This window comes from Nyctereutes procyonoides, unplaced genomic scaffold (genome assembly GCF_905146905.1).
Source record: "Nyctereutes procyonoides isolate TBG_1078 unplaced genomic scaffold, NYPRO_anot_genome, whole genome shotgun sequence".
Lineage (NCBI taxonomy): Eukaryota > Metazoa > Chordata > Mammalia > Carnivora > Canidae > Nyctereutes > Nyctereutes procyonoides.
Window position 1 is genome coordinate 8,096,802 of NW_026575033.1, and position 13,384 is coordinate 8,110,185.

General features: G+C 35.4%; 1 protein-coding gene across 5 annotated transcripts in view; it reads right to left on the reverse strand.

The window, feature by feature from the left end:
• Window positions 1-13,384, reverse strand: part of LNX2 (ligand of numb-protein X 2) — a 78,860-nt gene that overhangs the window by 57,830 nt on the left and 7,646 nt on the right. Inside the window, exons 1-2 of one of the 5 annotated variants that reach the window (XM_055317182.1) lie at window positions 10,375-10,439; window positions 8,778-8,891 (exon numbers count right to left, since the gene is read on the reverse strand). The exons of 3 other annotated variants lie outside the window; for them this stretch is intronic. The gene's annotated coding sequence lies outside the window, so the exon portion shown is untranslated. Of the gene's footprint in view, window positions 1-8,777; window positions 8,892-10,374; window positions 10,440-13,384 lie in introns of those variants that run through there. One more of the 5 variants, XM_055317185.1, reaches the window with a different exon arrangement.

Genomic DNA, 13,384 nt, shown 5'->3' on the forward strand with positions numbered 1-13,384 from the left:
AAAAAAAAAAGAACCAAAACACTACAGAGACCTCATTTTTTTTAGTCTCAAGGTAATTTCCCCAAATTTCACATTTTTTTTAACTGTGATAAAATGGGGCCTTCAAAATCAACATTCCTTTTTACATTCACAAAATCCAAGTAACTTTCTACTTCTGCATTCAGATATCAAAATCAGTTTGAATGAGGGATGCCTGGGTGGCTCAGCGGCTGAGCATCTGCCTTCATCTCAGAACATATCCCAGGGTCCCCAGGTTGAGTTCCACATGGGTTCCCCTCAGGAAGCCTGCTTCTCCTTCTGCCTGTGTCTCTGCCTCTCTCTGTGTTCTCATGAATAAATAAATAAAATCTTTAAAAAATCAATTTGAAATGAACATAAAACTGTATAGCATCTCAATTTTTGAACTGTCCATCAATCTCTAAAAGCTTCTTGGAAAACATTAACTCATATATGCCACAGGGCACAAAATTTTTTCAAAGTTCTGAATTTAACCTTCATACATAAAAGGGTATATAAAGAAATGTTTCAACCATGCTTATAGCTTTCTTCCTGGGCCTTTAAGGTATAAAAGGAAACTTTATTTTCTTCATTACAACAATGCTGTCGACCCAAGGCCATCTACTACCACCTCATAAATTAATGTCTCAAGATCTGGAATCCCACCCGTTTTTTCTTGTCAGTGGCTCTGAGTTATAGAAGTAATGTTAGATATAAATGCCACTATCTCTACTAGCATCCTCAATGGAATCTGAACTTATTTTTGTTTCGATTTTATTTATTTCAAAGACAAGAGGGGAGAGAGGGAGAGAGGGAGAGACAGAGATCACATAAGTGGGTGGAGGGGCAGAGGAAGAGGGAGACAGAAAAAACAGACTCTGCTGAGCAGGGAACCTGACACAGGGCTCAATCCCAGAACCCTAGGATCATGACCTGAGCTGAAGGCAAATGCTTAACTGACTGAGCCACCCAAGCACCCCAACAGTCTTAACTTATGATTCCTAATAAGAGAGGTTCACTTATGTTACAGACTATATAATTATGTCCTAACTATGTAAAGGTTTATTAGTAATATTTATTAACAAAGCATTCATTAGGAAAGAAAATCAGTAAGTGATAGACAGCAAAATGAAAACAAACAACAAAGTTATCCAGCAGAAACAGAACAGCACTCATCCTTTACCAACTCTTGGAGCTCTGTAGCAAACTATTTTATGGAAAGGAAGATCTTCAAAAGAGTACCGGAAAAAAAATATTTAACAACTCTCCCTTCAATGAAATTTCTATACTTGGTTCTCAGATTCAAGAAATCTTCACCTAAAAATTTAAATTTCTGCATCTTGGTTAACAATGGCAGCAGCGAATATCACCTATAGAGTATTATAGTATCCCCAACAATCTTGGTTGCTGTTCCCATGGAAATAGTCCAAATAAAGAAAACCTAACAGTAAAACATATGTATTAAAAAGAAAAAAAACCACTTTATTTTGTTTTCCCCTATCAGTTAACTAACATGGTACATAACAGGTACATAAATTAAGTACTAGAAAGCTCATGATTTCATTCAACAAACATTTGATGGTCATATGCTACATGCCAAGGAAAGGATTACTATGGAAAGCTAAACAGACAGTCCCTTGCCCTCACAGATCTTAATCTAGTACACAGGTCTTAATTAGACAGTGACACAAATACATATGAAACAACACGAGTACATGATATATCATTAGAAGAGCCTAACAAGGAAGTTCAAAGTAAGGCTTCCCTGAGAATGTGACGTTTTAGCTGATATCTGAGGAAGGTCAGCTTTTGAAAAGCCATCAGTGAGCCTGAGGAAAAGTTGGGAAGTCTGCAGGGGTGAGAGTAATTCACAAGGCACTAGGGACAATGTCAAGGATTTGGATGTTTGTTCTATTGAAGAAGAAAGAAGAAAGAAGAAAGAAGAAAGAAGAAGAAGAAGAAGAAGAAGAAGAAGAAGAAGAAGAAGAAGAAATGGAAGGGTTCTAAGAAGGACAATGACAAGATGAGATCTATAATTTCAAAAACTTATTCTGGATACATTGTGAAACAAGAATTAAGGGGAAGTTTGAAGAATGGAGGGAGTCCAGGTAAAAAGCCTGAGAGTAGTCTAAGAAAAAAAGGGAACTTGAATTAAGACGCTAGCATTATAGAGGGAGAATGATTATCAGGTAGTTAAAGACTGAAGAGACTCCCACGTTATATTATATCTACAAGATAAGGAGCCACAAAATGAAAACTGTCTGGGGGCAGGTGTCATCCTTCATAGCATGATAAAACAAAATACATACCTGGTTGTTTTAAAGACACCATAACAGGTCCAAAATCAAACCCAAGATTATTTCCACCAAAACTTGGTCTTCCCCTAGAGAATGGGCTCACTAGCACTCACCATACAGGCACAAAAGCCAGAAACTCAGAAGTAACCTTTGATATTCCTCTCCCTTACTTCCTACACCTAACCCTGTATAAAGTCCTACCAATTTTACTCTACATAAATCTGGCCTGAGTTCATTCTCCAACTTTTATTTCTTCCCACAGTCCTCATCGTTTTCATTTCTCTACTCCACAAATTTTCTATTCATTCCTTTAAAATGTCATGCCCTGTTTTGACTGAAGACCTTTGCAAATGTTCCATCTGCCTGTAATACTCTGTCTCACTATCCTCTTCTAGATAACTCCTTGTTTTTTAAAATGTGATGTCTTAAAAAAGAAAAAAAGTTCCAGAAGGCACCCAAGACTAGGACAGATCTCCTATTACTTGGTCTTATAACACCCTATGTGTTTCCCTGTTAGTACTGATCACAGTAATTATTATTCTGTATCATTATTTAATATATCTCCCCCACCAGAATGGAAGCTCTGAGAGTGCTGGACCTGTGTTCTGTTCAGTATTACAACCTCTGCACACCAACCATACCACCTAGCACACAGAAGATCAATATTTTTTAAGTCAATCATTAATTCAAAGTTACTGATAAATTACCCAGGATATATAAAAGAGAGAAAGAATTTAGGTGAGTTTTACATATCTATATGAGTATGGAAAGTGTATTTAACAGGAGTATGATAGTCTCTTCTCTCAAGGAACTTCCAATCTAACCAGCAGTCAGCCGTTATACAAGCAAAATACACATACATAGAGACATAAAAGCCTAACTACAGGATCATTCACTACGTAAAAAAAAAAAAACCCTAAGCAACAGTACTGATAGATTGATAGATACAAACTGAATGAGCAGCTCTGTGTAGGATTCTTCCAGTTGCAAATGATAGAAAATCTGACTGAAACTGGCTTAAGTGAAAAAACAAGTCTGGTGATGGGACTCAGGACTCTCTCCCACTCTGCTTCCTCTGGACTGGGCTCACACACAGGCTGTATGTGGCAGCTGGTCTCCAGCAGTTCTAGGGTCGCATAATCATAGCCCTTGTTCAGTTCTATGATATTGCCGAGAGTCCCCGAATTACATGTTCCTATCTCTGACTATTAGTCTTTGGTCCTACCCATTCTGAACCAACTGAGGTTGCCAGGGATGTGTGGTCCTTTAACAGGCCAGATCTGCTATATTCCTGAAACAAGGCGCTAAGTCAACTTCTCAGAAGCACATAGACGGAAGCGAAGAAAAAGCAGATCCCAACAAGGGAAATTAGAGGTTGTGGCTAGAAGTAAGGAGAATGGACGCTGAGCACCAATAGGAAAAAAAGAGTATGTGCTACTTGAACTTCTCATTCTCAAGCACCACTCTGAATGCTGAAGCCTTATCATACTGGTCATTTGGGAGCAGCCTACCGATTTAACGTCTTTAGGCAGGAATCTATCCATAGATGTCCCTGGTATTGTTCCTGGGTCACGAGTGTTCATTCAGAGTCAATCAAACATGTAATGATATTCATCTAAGCATACCACCTTACAGCTTTACTTCCTCCTCAAACAACCCAGAAGTCTTAAAGTCCATTTCCAAGGATTTCACTATTGCTTCATAACTCTATTTATTACTATTACTACATGCTAGACACTATATACTAATTGCTTCAAAAATGTAATTTCATTTACTTTTCCTAACAAACCTTCTGAAGCAGATGAAGTGCTTACCACTATCATTTTATGGATAAGAAAAATGAGGATCTGATAGGTTATAATAGCAGGCTGTAAGTGCCCACAATGGGATTCAAACCCTGGTGCAACCAGTTTCAAAGTCCACGATCCATGGTACCTAAAGTTGGGAAACTTTACCACTCCTTCCCTCTTCTCCAGCAATTAAAGAAAAAACAAAAAAGCATTATATAAGCAAAATGCAGTAGAATCCCAGAGAAACCACACAATTTATAATTATCTAAAGACGTTGCCTCATTTTTCTTTTTTGAGGGAGGAGGGGCAAAGGGAGAGAGAGAATCCCAAGAAGGCTCCATGCCTAGCATGGCAGATCTCAATCCCACAATCCTGAGATCATGACCAAGCCAAAACCAAGAGTCAGACTCTTAACCAACTCAACCACTCAGGCACAATCATCCCCTACTTTTTGTATTTAAAAAAAAAAAAAAAAAAAAAAGGAAAATGTGAAAACAATCCCAAAGAAAGACAATTGTATTAATGAGCTGGAATGTACTTCTCTGTACCCTGACTCCTAAAATAAGGACATGATTTAATATAATTAACTATATAGATAAATATCACCAAAGCAAAGAGAAAAAAAATAAAGTTTATATAACAAATCATGCATCGTAAAATTTCCATTATCAATATTTTCCCAACAATTTAATATGAAAATTTTCTAAGTTTAACATTTTTTTTTACAGTGAATATGTATATCTTACAAGTCTACTGTTAACATTTTCTAAATTTGCCTTATCACATATCTACCTATCCCTCCCTCCATCTTAGCTTTTCAGGCACTTCAGAGTATAATGCAGAAGTCAGCACATTTCTCTCTAAATATTACAGCATGCATATCATTAACTGAAGTTTGATATTTGTTTATGTTTTCCTTTTGAGGTAAAATTAGTATTTGTGCATTGGTTAAATTAAAATATATATTCATTGAATTCCTGAGAAATGCATACATCTATGTAATAAAGATACAGTACATAATCAACACCCCAGAAAGTTCCCTTGTGTCCCTTTCCAACCACTGGCCCAATTTTTTTTTTTTTTACAATAGATTAGTTTCGCTTATTCTAGAACATCATATAAATGGGAACATAGATTATGTACTCTATTGTGTAAGGCTTCTTTTACTCAGCATCCAAGTTGTAGTATATATTAGCAATCTGTTTCTTTTCATTGCCAGTACTACCCTGATACCAAAACCAGACAAGGATACCACAAGAAAAGAAAATTAGAGGACAATATCCCCAATAAACACAGATACAAAAATCCTCGGCAAAATATTAGCAAACCAAATTAAACAATATGCTAAAAGAATCATACATCATGATCAAATGGGATTTACTCCAGATATGTGAGGATGGTTCCACTCTACAAATCAATGTGATAGACCATGTAAACAAAATGAATGGTAAAAATCACCCAATCATCTCAACAGATACAGAAAAAGCATGTGACAAAATTTAATATCCATTTACAATAAAAACGCTCAACAAAGGGGATAATAGAGTGAATGTACAACATAATAAAGGCCACATATGACGAGTCCACAGCTAATATCACACTCAACCATGAAAAGCTGAAAGCATCTTCCTCTAAAATCAGAAACAAAAAAAGGATGCCCATTCTTGCCACTTTTATCTAACATAGTATTGAACTCCTAGCCAGAGCACTTAATTAGGCAAGGAAAAAAAAGGCACCCATATTGGAAGTGAAGAAGTAAAACTGTTACTGAATGCAGATGACATAGTTTTTATATAAAACCTCAAAGATTCTACCAGCAAATTGTTAGAATAAGCAAAATCAATAATGTGACAAGATAAAAAAATCAATATAAAAAATGTTTTGTTTCCATACAATACACATTAAGAAAACAATCTCATTTATGATTGTAACAGAAAAAATAAAATACCTAGGAATAAACTTAACCCAGGAAATGAAAGACCCATACACAACTAAAACTATAAGGTATTAATGAAACTGTTACTGGGCAAATAAATGAAAAAATATTCAATGCTCTTAGGTTGGAAGAACATTGTTAAAATGACCATACCACTCAAAGCAACATACGGATTCATTCAACATAATCTCTATCAAAATTCCAATGCCATTTTTCACAGGAATAGAACAAACAATCCTAAAATTTGTAACCACAAAGAACCCTGAATAGCCACACCAATCTTGAGAAAGAAGGAAAAAGCTGGAGGTACCACACTTCCTGATTTCAAACTATACTAGAAGGTTACAGTAATCAAAATGGTATGGTACTGGCATAAAACAGACACGTGAATGAATGGAACAAAGAGGGCTCTGAAATAAACCATGCATATATGTTCAATCACTTTATGACAAAGGAGCCAAGTGTAACGTTAAAAATTACCCCATCTCTGGATATTTATCTGAAGAAAACAAAAACACTAACTCGAAAATACATATGTACCCCATGTTTAAGCAGTATTATTTATGATAGACAAGATGTGGAAATATTCTAAGTATCTACTTAAGGATGAATGGAAAAATGCACCTGTACGTGCATGCACGTGTACACACACACACACACACACACACACACAGGAATACTATAAAAAAGAATGAAATCTTGCCATTTGCAACAACATGGATGGACCCTGAGGGTATTACAATAAGTGAAATAAGCCAGTCAGAGGAAGACAAATACCGTATGATCTCACTTATAAGCCAGCAATTAGCTGTTCTTTCAGGTTTTAGAATTAAAACCACAATTTCTGTAAAATCATTCAACTGCATTCTAACAAAACAATCCTACTGAATTCCTTTTGAAAAATTATCTCATGAGTCCTAGAATATGACTATGACCTTTTTTACACTTGAAACCTATTCTGTGGTCAATTATATGGTTTAAACAAAAATCTATGTAACCAGCTGAGTAAATCCCTACATGGTAATACAGGTCTTCAAGAGATAAACACTTTTTCTAAGGTAATACAATTCAGGTGAGATCAGCAAACACACTAAAAACTGAATTTCAAAAAGAAGAACAAATTAAAACAAATTTTTAGCTAATTTAAATCAAGTACAGAACAGTATGTATGTACGTATATACTTATTATTTTTAATCAGACGGCCTTGAACTCATGACCCTGAGATTGAGACCTGAACTGAAATCAAGAGTCAGACACCTAACCAACTAAGCCACTCAGGCACCCCAAGAACAGTATGTGTTTAAAAATATTAGTCCATATAGATACACATGTTTATATGTGGAAAATAGAGGGATATACAAAAAACTAACAGTAGTCAACTCTGAAAAAACTGAATGGCTGGGGTACAGGATTGGGAGTGAGGCTTGTTTTTCATAAAATATCTATTTGTGCAAACTGACTTTAAGTTCATTTATTTATTTTTAAGTAATCTCTACATCCAATGTAGAGCTAAAACTCATGACCCGAGATCAAGAGTTGCGTGCTCTTCCAATTGAGTCAGCCAGGTACCCCTGTGCAGATTGACTTTTATGTGTATGGAAGTAGACCATGGCAGGAGCATGTACTAAAGGAAATAAAATAGAAGCAGAATACAGCCAAGCTTCGCTATGATTATACATGATTAAAATTAAAAAGCAAAGTAAGCAAACAAGACATCATCATCAAAAATAACATTATGGAAAAAAAATAACAGTATTATGGAGCACTAAAAATGAAGTGTTGTCCCCAAGATGCTTTTTCTTCATTGCCTCATCGGTTTCAAAAATAAGCCTAAATATTAAGTATTGTATCTATCTGCAAAGCGAGTACATACCATAAAAATGGGAGAAATGCAGTTACCACATAATAAAAATAGTAAGAATTTTGTTGCAAGACACATACAGTTTATATGTATTCTATTCATTGAAATGTCCAGTGTTGTAACACACTTTGAAGAATCAATTTAACATATAACACCCACAAAGATAGGCATATTTGTGTTTTCTTGCATTCACTTCCACTCCTGCTGAAGGGAAATCTGCTGTTGCATTCTTTGTTTCTAAAAATGCACCACAACGTCAACTGATGAGTCATGAGTCACACTCCAAATTCTTATGTACCAAAGAAAGCAGGGCACAAAAGTCTTACATACCAATTGTAAAGATGGTGAATCAGCTAAGTTACAAATCAAGAGTTCTTTATAAACTGACAGAGATGATAGTTTTTTGAAGAGATATGAAAGACGTTTAAAATAAAACTGAAAATTCCATAAGGATTGATAAAAGCATTTACCCTTGTTTCCTCCTAATAACTGGCAGGGTTTGTTTTTGTTAACAGAACATACGAATAGTAAGTTCTGCTGGGATACTGCCAGGTACAAACTCAACAAACTCTCAGCTTCATGCAAAGACAAAAATTTGCCAGATAAATGCCTTGCTTCTCCTCTAAATTCCTTTTTACTTTTGCTGTTTAGCAATTCCACTGAGATACCTCCAGGAAAGGATAAGGCAAAGGGCAATAACCAGAGATGCCACTATTTGTTTCTCTTTGGCAGTTATTAGTTAAAGGTTTTCCTGGTGAAGACAAACTAATGGCCAAATGGAAATGTGAGGATCAGCTGCAGATTTTAGTCACCAGTACAACAGACTATTAAGATCTGACCATATCATCTTATTTTCTTTCTTGAGTGTCATTATCCTTTTCATAAATCTGCTTACCTGTTTATTGTTTCTCTCTCCTCACTGCCCACAGCATGTAAACTCCTTAAGAACAGGGCTCCCACTTGTTTTGTTCACTGCTATATTGTGGCCATCTAGAACAGCACCTAGCACCTAACAGGCATTCAATAAATAGTCGGGGGGGGGGGCGGGGGAGAGGGGATGCATAATCATTTTAACTATCTTAGACACTCACAAAACCCCTGAAATTACTTTTCAGAATATGCTTTATAATTATAATAATAATTACACTATTGCCTTGCCACAAGACTCTCCCTCTATGCCTGTTTTACTATTTAAATATCATATTTGCATCAAAATACAGTAATTGTGATAACACTCTTACCTGACCAGTCTCAATTTCTGAGAACAAGAACTTTCATAATTCACTTTCATAACCCAAATATCTATAATGGTACATAAGCACAGAGCAGATATTGAATATCTGAATATTTATTCAAATATTTGAATAAATGATTTTAAAAGAATGGTAACTGGTGGCATTATTTGTCACTTTCTATTTTCTTTGCATAGATTAGGATTTCCTAAATTTTCTACACCTAGCATTTCTATAATTAAAAAAAAAAACAGTGTTAAAAGAAAAAAGGAAAACCACTATTTAATTATGCCCTCATGTCTTGATGTTTAACAAGGCAAATTAAACAGATGTACTGTTTGCTTCCTAGGAGTTATCAGAAAAATATTCTTTTTAAAAGAAACATTACTATTTTAAAAGTGAATTAGAAATATTACTTTTAAGAATATTAACTTTATCTTCCAGAAAGACAGCCTTTCATAAAACCTAGTATACTTTGAGAACAACTTGTTTTTTATTAACAACTTTTTTCTTTTCAAAAGGTTCAAGTACCAAAAGTAATTTTTAATGGAGAAATAAAGAATGCTGCACTATGAATAAACATTTTAAGAACTACTTAATAATCTGCTTTCTCCAGCACCAAGTTTGATTTATTGCCTCTGGTGCACCCAAACTATGCATAATGAAAATTCAGTCACACTGTCACATTTAGAAAGACATAAATCATACTGAACAACTTCATAACATGTAAACCCTTTATAATGAAAAAATTAACACAATATACATTAGTTGAAAGTTAATTTTGGCGTTTAATAGATTTTATCATCCTTCTGTATCCTCCAAAATGGATTCAATGAAATTTTTTTAGTACTTTCTGTAAATAGCTACCGTACTATCAAAAATATCCAGACTCACAGAACAAATCTTGAAAGCTTTCTTAATGCTATAATATGCCTTTCAAAGGTAGAAAAATCATTCAAATGTGTTAACAAATATACTCAATATACCAGGAAAAAGAAAAGGCTATAAACTTAGAAAAATTATTTTTAATTTTTAACAAACTGAAATTAGTCTATTGAAGTCTCAATTAATGTATCCAAAGCACAAAGCCTAAAATTAGAGAAATTCATGAGGTTAATAAATATTTCATATGAGATCTAATTGCTATGGATACTTTTGAAATCTTACTAAATGCCCTGACAGAATGACCTTAAAAAATATGCTCAGCAACTAACCACATGCATTATATATTTATAAAAAAGAGGCACAGAAAGCAATTACCTGCACTCTGATACTTGGCTTCTTCCCAATCATTTTATGTTTTAGCTTCAGCTAGCCCTAAACTACTGATTGTTTCTTTATTGGTGTCTCACAACTATAAGAAACAAAAAGGACAGAAAAATTCATGCTAGAATATATTACTAAGTACCATTTGAGAACTGTGTCCTAGCTTCATTACTGTCATCAGTCCCCCCAAATTAAAACTATTCCATATATTTCAGACCTTTTACTCTTGTTTCCATAAGCAAAGTCTTAGAAATATGTTCAAAATATTTTGTTTGGACCTTTATCTTATGCCATATCCAAAAACTGACTTAGGTGGATTAAAGAATTGAAACTATAAAACTCCTAGAAGAAAACAGGGGATAAGCTTTATGATCTTGGATTTGGCAAGGATTTTCTTCTTCTTTTCTTTTTTTTCTGGCAAGGATTTCTTGAATACAACACCCAAATTATAAGAAACAAAAACAAAAACAGACAATAGGACAGACAATCACATATTATCACATCAAAGGGCACGATTAACAAAGTGAAAAAGCAACCCAAGGAACAGGGGAAATATCTGCAAATAATATACCTGATAAATGGTTAATAACCAGAACATATAAAGAATTTCTACCAATCAACAACAAAAATCAAACAGTCCAATTAAAAAGCGGGCTAAGGACTTGTACAGACATTTCTCCAAAGATATCTACAAGTGGCCAACAAACCTAATGAGAAGATACTCAACATTACTAATCATCAGAGAAATGCAAATCAAAAGCACAATGAAGGGGATCCCTGGGTGGCTCAGAGGTTTGGCGCCTGCCTTTGGCACAGGGCTTTGGCCCAGGGAACGATCCTGGAGTCCCAGGATCCAGTCCCAGGATAGAGTCCCAGGATTGAGTCCCACGTCGGGCTCCTGGCATGGAGCCTGCTTCTCCCTCCTCCTGTGTCTCTGCCTCTCTTTCTCTCTCTCTCTCTCTCTCTCTCTCTGTCTATCATGAATAAATAAATAAATAAATCTTTAAAAAAAAAAAGCACAATGAATTAATACTTCATACCTCTTAGGATGGCTATAATCAAAAGCTACAATAAAAAAAAAACAGTAACAAATGTTGGTGCACATGTGGAGAAATTGGAACCCCTGTATACCAGTGGTGAGACTGTAAAATGGTATAGCCTCAATGGAAAACAGTATAAGGTTCTAAAGAAATTAAAAATAGAGAGATACCTAGGTGGCTCAGCTGCCCCTGGCTCAGGGTGTGATCCTTGGTCTTGGGATCAAGTCCCACATCAGGCTCCCTGCCTGGAGCCTGCTTCTTCCTCTGCCTATGTCTCTGCCTTTCTCTCTCTGTGTCTTTCATGAATAAATAAAATCTTAAAAAAAAGAAATTAAAAATAGAATAACCATATGATCCAGCAATACCACTTTTGGTATTTTAAAGAACTAGAATCCAAAAGAATTGAAAGAGTATCAAAAAGATATTTGTACCTCCAATGCTCACTATAGCACTATCTGTAACAGCCAAGAGGTAGGTGCAATCCAAATGCCCAACAGCAGATGAATCAATAAGTAAAATGTGGTATATATACATACAATGGAATATTATTAAGCCTTAAAAAGGAAGAAATCCTGTCACATACTAGAACATAGGTGAACCTTTAGGTCATTATACTAAGTGAAATAAATCAGTTACAAAAAGACAAATACTGTATGATTCTACTTATGCGAGGTATCTAAAGTAATCAAATCCATAGAAACCAGGCCCTAAGGGGAAGAGGAAACAGGAACTGTTGTTTAGCTGGTAAAGTTTTAGTTTTGCAAGATGAAAAAGTTCTGGACATCTGCTGTACAACAATGTGAATATACTTAACACTACTGAACTGTACACTTAAAAATGGTTAAGATGGTAAATTTTATGTTATATTTTTTTACCACAATAAACAATGAAGCAGTATAAAATACTTTTGTTAAATTATTATTATTTAAAAAAATTATTATTATTTTGATAAGATTCCTTTTACTTTATCCATTGAAAATTTAGGGTCTGCAATGAGATATATGTAAAATATAATGTAAAAATATAACCAGATTTCAAACACTTAATAAGAAAAAAGGCAAATGTCTTACTTTTAATACACTTTTAACATGTTAAATAAAATTTAATATCAAACCAAAAAACTATTGTTTTATTATTTAAGAATAACTACAGGGGAATGTAGGGTTAGTGAAGCTTTGTTTTAAAGATTTAAGACTGGTGCATATTTAGGCTGGTACAGATAAGCCAGCAGGGAGAAAGATTAAACACAGATGGGAGTTAACTCTCTCTCCTGAGAGAGACTTTGAAGGATGGGATCTAGAGCACTGTGTGGAAAAGCTAGCCTTCCAAGGATCTGAAACTTACATACATAAGCAGGGAAAGGCAGGGACAGAAATCTGAGAAATCAAATCAGATCACCAAGTGGCCGATTACTTGCAGACTGTAGAAGTGGGGCTTGGACAAAAGGGTTTATCAATGCTAAGGGTCTGGAATAACCCAAAAGAGATGAAGAACAAAGTCCTTACGTAGGGCCAACAAGGCGTATGTGATCTGGCCCTGCCTTCCTCCCAGGCCTCATCTCAGACCTCTCTCTCACGCAGCTCTCTCATCTGTCTCACCCTCCTTCAAATGGCCATCCACCTGACTGCTTCTTCTGAGGGGAGTTTATCTGTGTAACACCTACTCAGCCGGGTACCTGTTCAAAGACAACCTCCTCAGGGAAGGTTTCAGGGACACCGAGCTCCCCAAAGACTAGTTCCCCTCATTTTACCTCCAGACAATATCCTATACCAATGCTACCCAATAGAAATATGGTATGAGCCACACAGGTCATTTTTTGTTTAAGATCTTATTTATTCATGAGAGATACATGGAGAGAGGCAGAGACACAGACAGAGAGAGAAGCAGGCTCCCTCTGGGGAGCATGATGCAGGATTTGATCCCAGGACCTGAGCCAAAGGCAGACGCTCATGACTAAACCACTC